Raw genomic sequence first — 9,390 nt, 5'->3', positions numbered from 1 at the left:
GATATTGAATCTTTTTAGTTGAGGGTTTACTTTACCATTTATGGCTTTGGGGTGATGTTTATAAATAAGCCATGTGATCCTCTTCATGTGTGATTTTTATTGGAAATTATAAGTACTTACCCTGGAGTCTGAAATAAATTCTGTGTTTGATTCATCAAAGTGAAGGCCCCTAAGTTGGTATCAAATATACCTCTGAAAAAGACTTTGTAGGCAGAATAATGTCCACAAAATATTTGCACATCTTAATCAACAAGATCATTGGATATGTCTTGTGTCATGGCAAGGGAGTATTAAGGTTACAAATCATACTAATATCGTTAGACAGCTGACCCTAAGATAAAGTTATTCTGATTTTCCAGGTGGGCTCAATGGATCTCAAGGGTCCTCCAAATGTGGAAGAAGGAGGCAGAAGCCTTAGAGTCAGAAAGAGATTTTGAGATGCCCTGTTGATGGCTTTGAAGATACAGGGAGGGCATATGGAGTCAGAGAGTACAGGTAGCTCTAAAGCTGGAATAGGCAAGAAAACCTATTCTCCCCCAGACCTCTAGAATGAACTCTTTTCTGGAGGTAGTCATTTTAGGTCAAGGAGACCTATTTCAGACTTCTGACTTCCAGAACTATCAGAAAATAAATTGATGTTGGGGATATCACGTTGCCTAATTTCAAGCTATATTACAAAGCTGTGATCACTAAGACAGCATGGTACCGGCATAAAAACAGACACATAGAAAATGGAACAGGACAGAGAGGCCAGATATAGACCCTCAACTCTATGGTCAACTCATCTTCCACAAAGCAGGAAAAAACATCCAATGGAGAAAAGCCAGTCTCTTCAATAAATGGTGCTGGGAAAATAGGACAGCTATATACAGAAGAATGAAACTTGACCAGTCTCTCACACCATACACAAAGGTAAACTCCAATTGGATGAAAGACCTCAATGTGAGACAGGAATCCATCAAAATCCTAGAAGAGAACATAGGCAAAAACCTCTTTGACATCGGCCACAGCAACTTCTTTCATGACACATCTCCAAGGCAAGGGAAACAAATGTTAAAATGAACTTTTGGGACTTCATCAAGATAAAAAGCTTCTGCACAGCAAAGGAAACCACCAACAAAATTAAAAGGCAACCTACAGAATGGAAGAAGATATTTGCAAATGATACTACAGATAAAGGGCTAGTATCCAAGATCTATAAAGAACTTCTCAAACTCAACACCCAAAAATCAAATAATCAAGTCAAAAAATGGGCAGAAGACATGAACAGACACTTTTCCAATGAAGACATACAAATGGCTAACAGACACATGAAAAAATGCTCAACATCATTAGTCATCAGGGAAATTCAAATCAAAACTGCATTGAGATACCACCTTATACTAGTTAGAATGGCAAAAATTGACGAGGCAAGAAACAACAAATGTTGGAGAGGATGTGGAGAAAGGGGAACCCTCTTACACTGTTGGTGGCAATGAAAGGTGATACATCCACTCTGGTAAATAGTGTGGAGGTTCCTCAAAACTTTAAATATACAGCTACCTTCCCACCCAGCAATTATCCTACTAGGTATTTATCCCAAAGTTATAAATGCGGTGATCTGAAGTGACACCTGCACCCCAATGTTCATAGCAACAATGTCCATAATAGCCAAACTGTGGAAGGAGCTGAGATGTCCATCAATAGATGAATGGATAAAGATGTGGTATATATGTACAATGGAATATTATTCTGCCATCAGAAAGAATGAATACTTACCATTTATATCGACAGGATGGAACTGGAGTGTATTATGCTGAGCGATGTAATTCAATCAGAGAAAGATAATTATCATATGGTTTCACTCATATGTGGAATATAAAAAAACAGCACAGAGGAAAAACTGAATAGACAGCCATCAGAGAGAGAGAGAAAAACCATGAGAGACTCCTAACTGTAGGAAAAAAACTGAGGGTTGATGGTGCAGAGGTGGGCAGAGGGATGGGTTAACTGGGTGATGGGCATTAAGGAAGGCACATGATGTGATGAGCACTGGCTGTTATATGCAACTGTAAATTATCGAACAATACATATGAAACTAATGATGTATTATATATTGATTAATTGAATTTAAATAAAAATTTTTAAAGGATAAAAAATGAAGTATAATTGACATACAATGTTACATTTGTTTCAGGTATACATCATACTGAATCAACACACAACTCTTTATGTTATGCTGTGCTCACCACAAGTGTCAAACTATATACTTAAAATAGGGAGAGTCTATTATATATAATTATACTTCAGTGTTATAGTTGAATGGAAAAAGTCTAATGGAACATGGGTTAGGATAGAATCTGGAGCATTGGTATAGCCGATTCACAGTGAACATGGATAGAAGATAACTCTCTTATCTAGAAAGAAAGTAGGGTGTCTGTATGGATATAGGACCAATGGAATTAAATTAAGGCAATTCACATTAGATATGCCTGCCGTAAATCACCATCAAGTACTGATTTTGTATTCAAAGTACTCTTTCCCAGAGAACACACAAAGCCCAACATGAGTAGAAGAAAGGAAATAATAAAGATCAGTCAGAATTAATGACACCGAGATTTAAAAATTCAACAGAAAAAAAATAGATGAAACCAAGAGCTGGTTCTTTGAAAGCATAAGCAAAATTGACAATCCTTAGACAACTCATGTAGAAAAAAAAATAGAAATGACAAAATAAATAAAATCAGAAATGAGAAAGGTGAAGTAACAGCTGACACCACAGAAATACAAAGAATTATAAGTGAATAATATTAAAAGTATAGGCCAACAAAGTGAACAACCTAGAAGGAACAGAACAAGCCCTAGAAATGTACAATCTTTCATAACAGAACCAGGAAGAAATCGAAAATCTGAACAGATTAATTGTAAGCAAGGCAGTCGATGATATTGTAACAGCGATACATCGGGACTGAAGGCAGCTACACTTGTGATGAAGGTACCATAGTGTATAAATTTGTTAAATCAATATGTTGTATATCTGAAATTAATACACATTGTGTGTTTACTATACTCAAATAAACAAAACAACAACAAGAAAACACGCAAAATACTCTTCCCCATAGGAAATCAATGTTCTGAATACCGTACCTGGGCATACAGCCAGAATAAAATACCCATGTGTGTTTAAAGATGTGAATGCATTTACCCCAGAAGAAAACCTGAATAAGCAAATCTGGGGAAGATGTATGAAGAAAACTCTACCTCTGTAGCCAAAAAATTTACCATCCATCAAATGCATGGATTCATGCATTTTCTTCAGAATCTGTCTGAAATTTTCAAAATAAAGTCAGAATGCTGTTCCAGGGAGGATCCTAGTTGGGATGGATGTGGTCAGGTGATGGCTATATCTCTGAGTCAGATGCTGGAGACTGACACTCCCACTGTCATAGCAGCTCAGAGGCCCACAGGGTGGTCTTTCTGACGTGCCTGCATGAGTGGTTATAAACATTGGAGAGATGTCCATTTCAGGTGAAATGGACCCATTGGTAGAAAGGGAATATGCACCTGGCTCCCAAGATGGACACATGGGGACTGAAGTGGCAAAAAAAAAAAAAAAAAAAAAATTCCTTTACTTAGGGTCCCTTGGCTTCAGGAGAGCTGAATTGCTTAGAGAATTGAGCAACATGGAGGGAATTTATTTGATAGGGAGCTCTGAGAATTCAGCCTCTGCATCCTCCTCTGCAGAGCTCACCTGCGGCTCATGAGCCACAGGCTAAGAGCATCCTCTCCAGGCTTTTCTGGGATGTCCACCCACTCCAAAGGACCAGCGCCTGACCCCCATTTCCTGTCCTTTCTACATCAATTGTCCTTGGAAGGAAGGACCAATAGAGCCAAATCCATTGAGTGAAGCATCAGGGGAAGCCAGAGTAATCTGGGAAAATGGTGTGAAGGGAAGGAAAGTTTTATTAACAATGTCTTCTGGGGAAAAAGTCAGGTTGATGAGATAAAGTAATGGGATTGATTCTAGATCCTGCACATTTCATGTCTGCAGAGAATTCTTGCTCCTCATTCCTTTCCAACTCTTCTTGCTTCTCTTGTCAGAGCATCATTGCAGGGACCCTCTCCTCCTGCAGCAGAAGCCATCCCTCCCTTATGTCTGCTACCTTTTGGTTTCTGCTTTATACCAGTGTTAGCCTTTCCCCTTATTTGTGAAGCACTGAATGCCTAAGGCAGCCCTGCAGAGTGAGAAGAGCCTTGACTTGGAGGCAGGCGGATGTGAGTCTGAATCGCCCCTTTCCAACTGGTGCCTGATTGACGTTGGCAATGTTTCTTGTATTCTGTGGATCTTTTTCCCATCAGCACAAGAATGAGTAAAAGGAGATCTCAGAGATGTGATGGATCTAGTGTGCAGGACACAGTGCCCTCTGAAAAACATCATTTATTCACTCATTCACTCTTTCACATGACACATTCCAAAGTAATTTTAAGGGACCTACATAGTACTTGGGACAAAAGAAGACACCTTAAAAGTATATGACAAGATGGGTAGTAAGGAGGGCACATATTGCATGGTGCACTGGGTGTTATACGCAACTAATGAATCATCAAACCTTACATCAAAAACCGGGGATGTTCTGTATGGTGACTAACATAATATAATAGAAAATATTATTATAAAAAAAAGTATATGACAAGAGAAATACTGTGGCCAAAGGAAAGAAGACTTAAAACCAGGTGAATAATTACACGAGTAAGCCAAATATCTACCACGAAATATTACATTGTACAAAATGGGGCCCCTGGTAGGACTCTGAGAATTCCAGTGAAGGCAAAGGACTCAGTTTGTGCTGTTAGGATGGAATTTGGCTGAGTAAATGGAAAAACTAAGAAGAAAAAGTGTCCATACTCAATTAGGGGTTAATTTGTCTCCATCATCAAAGAAGGGGTATGATGTCTCTATGCCAACATGAGGGACAAGGGTTCATTCCACCTCTGCTTCCACATCCACACTGTGTGGTTTTCCAAGATACATCAGCTGTGGGAGTCCCAGTGTCAGGTGTGAATTCTAGGCAAGGAGGAGATAGAAAAGGGAAAGTCCTCCAAAAAGCATTCAGTATTCCCATTCAATAACATCACATACTCTTCACCACCTGTCCATGATTGAAAGAGAAATGGGAAATATAGTGTCTTAGCTGGTGTATGACCACCTCCAAATACATGCAGGGTCTGATAACAGGGAAGAGGAGAATGAATATGTTATGTAGGCAATCTCTGGCACAATGATCAGTTACAAGAGTCACAGTATCCATAACATAAAAACAAATAATTGCTTGATAGAAGCATGACCCTTTCTGACACTAAGACAAAGACAGTGATCTCCCCAAGTCTCATGAAAGTCCTAGTGCGTGAGGGCAGGAAAAATGTGTTCAGACAATTCCCTTCAAGGAATCCAACACACATTTAAAGGTACTTGAAATGTTCCTTAATGTAGGCTAGAGGCATCACATATGGGGTAATAGCCACACGGTAGGAGAGGTGAGGCAGAACTGCTATTATCATGGTTGAGGTATTAAACTGTGCTGAAAAAAAAATCAGCAGTAAACCTTGACCAAAGTTAAAGGTACCTATCCCATCTGAGCCACAAGAGTATTCAGATTCCCGAGTAGTAAAGACTAATGGAGCAATCTTGGTCAGCTGTATAAACAGTAATTTTGGTGGCTCCAAATAACAAGTCACCATCTGACCCTACTTTGGTATTCAAATTAATATTTTCCAGAGGTCTTGTAATTTTTACACACTGCTCTTATATAAATTTGAGAAGACATATTTCTGTGCCCTGCAGTTTGTAACCTGAAAATATTATAATCAGACCTCAGGTGGGTGTCGTTTTCCTTTGTCTCTCTCACTTGAAGAGATTTATGTTGTTTGTGTCCTCTCTCAGCGGATCAACATTAGAGCCAGGGGAATGCCCTTGGGGTTGTTTTAGGTGAGGTTGGGTGCATTCAGGGGGCATCAGCATATCTCTGAATGAAGGTACCAGAATTTCAATGGGCCTTGATCCAATGTGTATCTCATTCCCTTTGAGTATGGAGACACCCCGGCTCAGGGATTCTGAGATTGTTCCTTCAAAGTGGTGGCCAAAGCTGAAGAAGGAAGTGCTCCCTTTACGAAAGAATGCCTGTGCTTGTGGATTCACACATGTTGTAAGGGAATTTAATGAGGAACCAAAGGTTCACTTCTTGGTTCAAAATCATCACCTATTTTTTAGATTCCTTGATACTGGCAGTTGTCCCCATGCTTTTGTGAAGTATTGGGCCTTTGGATTTCCTACGCCATCATTTTCTCTGCCATTGACTATCTTGTGAGCACTTTTTATTTTTTTTTTTATTTTTTATTACGTTATATTAGTTACCTTTGAAAGCGTTTGTGCATATATGTATATTTACCAAAGCTCTGAATCTTAACCTTAAATACAAAACATGCCCAAATGTAACATCAGGGTAATATGTAGTGCTTATATTACTTTTAAAGTGATATTTAAAGAAATTCTACTGAAAGATAAAAGAAAGATAAAATAGGTTGCTGGCTTTCCAATGACATAGAACAGAGTGTCACAAAATGAACATGGAAAATAACGTACTCTGGTTATGTAAACAATGCAAATCACTGTGAAAGTTACAGATATTTGCATTGGAAAATTAAATACAGGATTCTTACATGGTGTTTGGAACAGTTAAGGCCAATGGATGAAAATTGTTAACTCCACACAGATGGCAGAAAATTTTGCCTGCATATGAAGTAAGAAGGTTTGAGGGAAGGTGTAGAGGAAAATAAAAGTGAGGAGATAAAAGTTGAAAGACTGGAAGCCACAGACGTTCTAGAACAGCACAACTCAGTCATGAAAGAACAGTGGAATCCCCTGTGATCTTGTCACATGTGGATTGTGATTCAGCAAGTCTGAAAGTGGCCTGGGGCTCTGCATTCAAAGCAGCTCTGGGCAATGCTGCTCCCGCTGGTCCACGGACCACACTCTGAGTAGCCGGGCTATAAAGGGCATGACTGCTTTGGAACTAGGACTACATTTCCAAATGGCAGTGGCAACAGAGGGAAGGACGGAAGCATTTCAAATTCCCCAACCATGGCAATTATAAACGGGTAGTACATTATTAATCCATTTGCTGGAAATGAAAAGCAATCACATTTCTGTGCTGTCACTGGATGGTCATTGAATGCTGACTTTTTTCCTCTTTTCCGCTACCTATTTCCTCCACATGGAACCAGGAAATCAAACACATGCTGCAGAATTTCTCTTCCTGGGGTTTTCAGCAAAGTCAGAGACTCAGTTCATGCTTTTCGGGCTGTTCCTGTGCGTGTACTTGGTCACGTTCACTGGGAATGTGCTCATCATCCTGGCCATCTTCTCAGACTCCCGCCTCCACACCCCCATGTACTTCTTCCTGGCCAACCTGTCCTTTGTAGACATCTGCTTCACCTCCACCACTGTCCCCAAGATGCTCTGAACATCCAGACTCAGAGCAAAGTTATCACATATGCAGGCTGCCTCAGCCAGACATTTTCTGCATCTGTATTTGGATGTCTGGACAATGTACTCCTGACCGTGATGGCCTATGACCGCTTTGTGGCCATCTGTCACCCCCTGCACTACTCGGTCATCATGAACCCCCAGCTCTGCGGGCTGCTGGCCTTCGGGTCCTGGTGCATCAGTGTCATGGGCTCCCTGCTTGAGACCTTGAGGATTTTGAGGTTGTCCTTCTGCACAAACATGGAAATCCCACACTTTTTTTGTGATCTTCCTGAAGTCCTGAAGCTCGCCTGTTCTGACACCGTCATCAATAACATAGTGGTGTATTCTGCACCTGGCCTTCTGGCCATGATTCCTCTCCATGTAATACTGTTGTTTTACTATCAAATTGTTTCCTCCACACTCAGTATTTCATCAGCTGCGGGGAAGTACAAAGCCTTTTCCACGTGTGGTTCTCACCTCTCAGTGGTCTCCTTGTTCTGTGGCACAGGCCTCAGGGAATACCTCAGTTCTGCAGCAACTTTATCCACTAGGACGAGTCTGGTGGCCTCGGTGATGTACACCATTGTCACCCCCATGCTGAACCCTTTCATCTACGGCTTGAGGAACGTGGACAAGAAGGGGGCCCTGAGCAGGCTCCTCGGCAGGGGGGTGCCTCTCAGTGTCAGGACCATCACAGGACTCTCCTGAGTAGGTGGGCACACAATATGGAGGCCCAGAGATCCTGGCTTCCTCCATCCACTATTTTAATTTTTTCCTCAAGTGTACACATTTTAAAGATGTTCTCTCTGTGTGTCTTCCTTCTCTATTTTTCTTCAGGTTATATCTTGGTGTGAATACAACCTGGTATTTTCTCAGTAATCTTCAGTAATGGTTTGGATTTCTTAAAAAATTAAGAAGGGCATGTATTGCATGGAGCACTGGGTATTATAGGCAAATAATGAATCATGGAAGTTTACATCAAAAACTTGGGATGTACTGTATGATGACTAACATAATATAATAAAAAATTTTATAAAAAAGTCAAATGTCATGTATTTAATATCTATCCTCAGAGTGATGAGATATGTGCCTATTTTTGGAAATGTCCCAAAAACAAATTTACAGAGATGTTTCCTCTGGTCATGTGAATAAAATCAACTCAAATATTTGCCCCCCCTTCTTTCCTGATCTAATTCACTTTCCTTCCAGTGACACCAACTTTACTAAATTTCTCTGCTTACCCAAAATATAGATTCCTTGAATTTCAGAAAGGTCTCTTACCTAACTTTGAAACTGTAATGCTTAATACAGTTCTCAGGATGGAGTTTATGCTTAGTGAATATTTGTTGAGTGAAAAGTAGATGTGTGGGTGGTTAAATACAGTCAGGATCAGGAAAAATATATTGATTTAATGAAAGTTTTTGAGCTAGAAAAAAAATCTGGTCTTTGTTTGTTTGTTTTAGTAGGCTCATTGGCCAACATGGAACACAAAGCAGGTTTGAACTTACATGGAACACAAAGCAGGTTTGAACTTACAACCCTGAGATCAAGACCGGAGCTGAGATCAAGAGTCAGCCAGTTAACAGAGTAAGGCACCCAGGCCTTCCAAGAAATTTGGTTATTGATATGGATATTGATAACAAAAAATAATAATAGTACTCTGCCATCACTGTTTAAGTGCTTATACACATTATCTCATGAAAGTTTCCCGGTAACATTTATGTGATTAATATCATTTTCCTATTTATTACAGAGGAGTAGGTGGAGCTTATGGTATCTAGCTGATTGGCTCTAGGTCACTCAAGGTGGTGAAAAGGCTCATCCCTTCTGAGGTCTGGGGAGGGCTGCCTGATTCAGATGTTCTATTGGGCATCACAATATGCTGC

At 40.1% G+C, this 9,390-nt stretch overlaps 1 pseudogene; it reads left to right on the top strand.

The window, feature by feature from the left end:
• Positions 1 to 7,250: 7,250 nt before the first annotated feature.
• On the top strand, positions 7,251 to 8,212 carry LOC113248921 (olfactory receptor 7C1-like; annotated as a pseudogene).
• Positions 8,213 to 9,390: the final 1,178 nt, after the last annotated feature.

This window comes from Ursus arctos, unplaced genomic scaffold (assembly GCF_023065955.2).
Source record: "Ursus arctos isolate Adak ecotype North America unplaced genomic scaffold, UrsArc2.0 scaffold_14, whole genome shotgun sequence".
Lineage (NCBI taxonomy): Eukaryota > Metazoa > Chordata > Mammalia > Carnivora > Ursidae > Ursus > Ursus arctos.
Note: the sequence above shows the minus strand (reverse complement) of the source record. Positions and strands in the feature narration are given on the sequence as shown.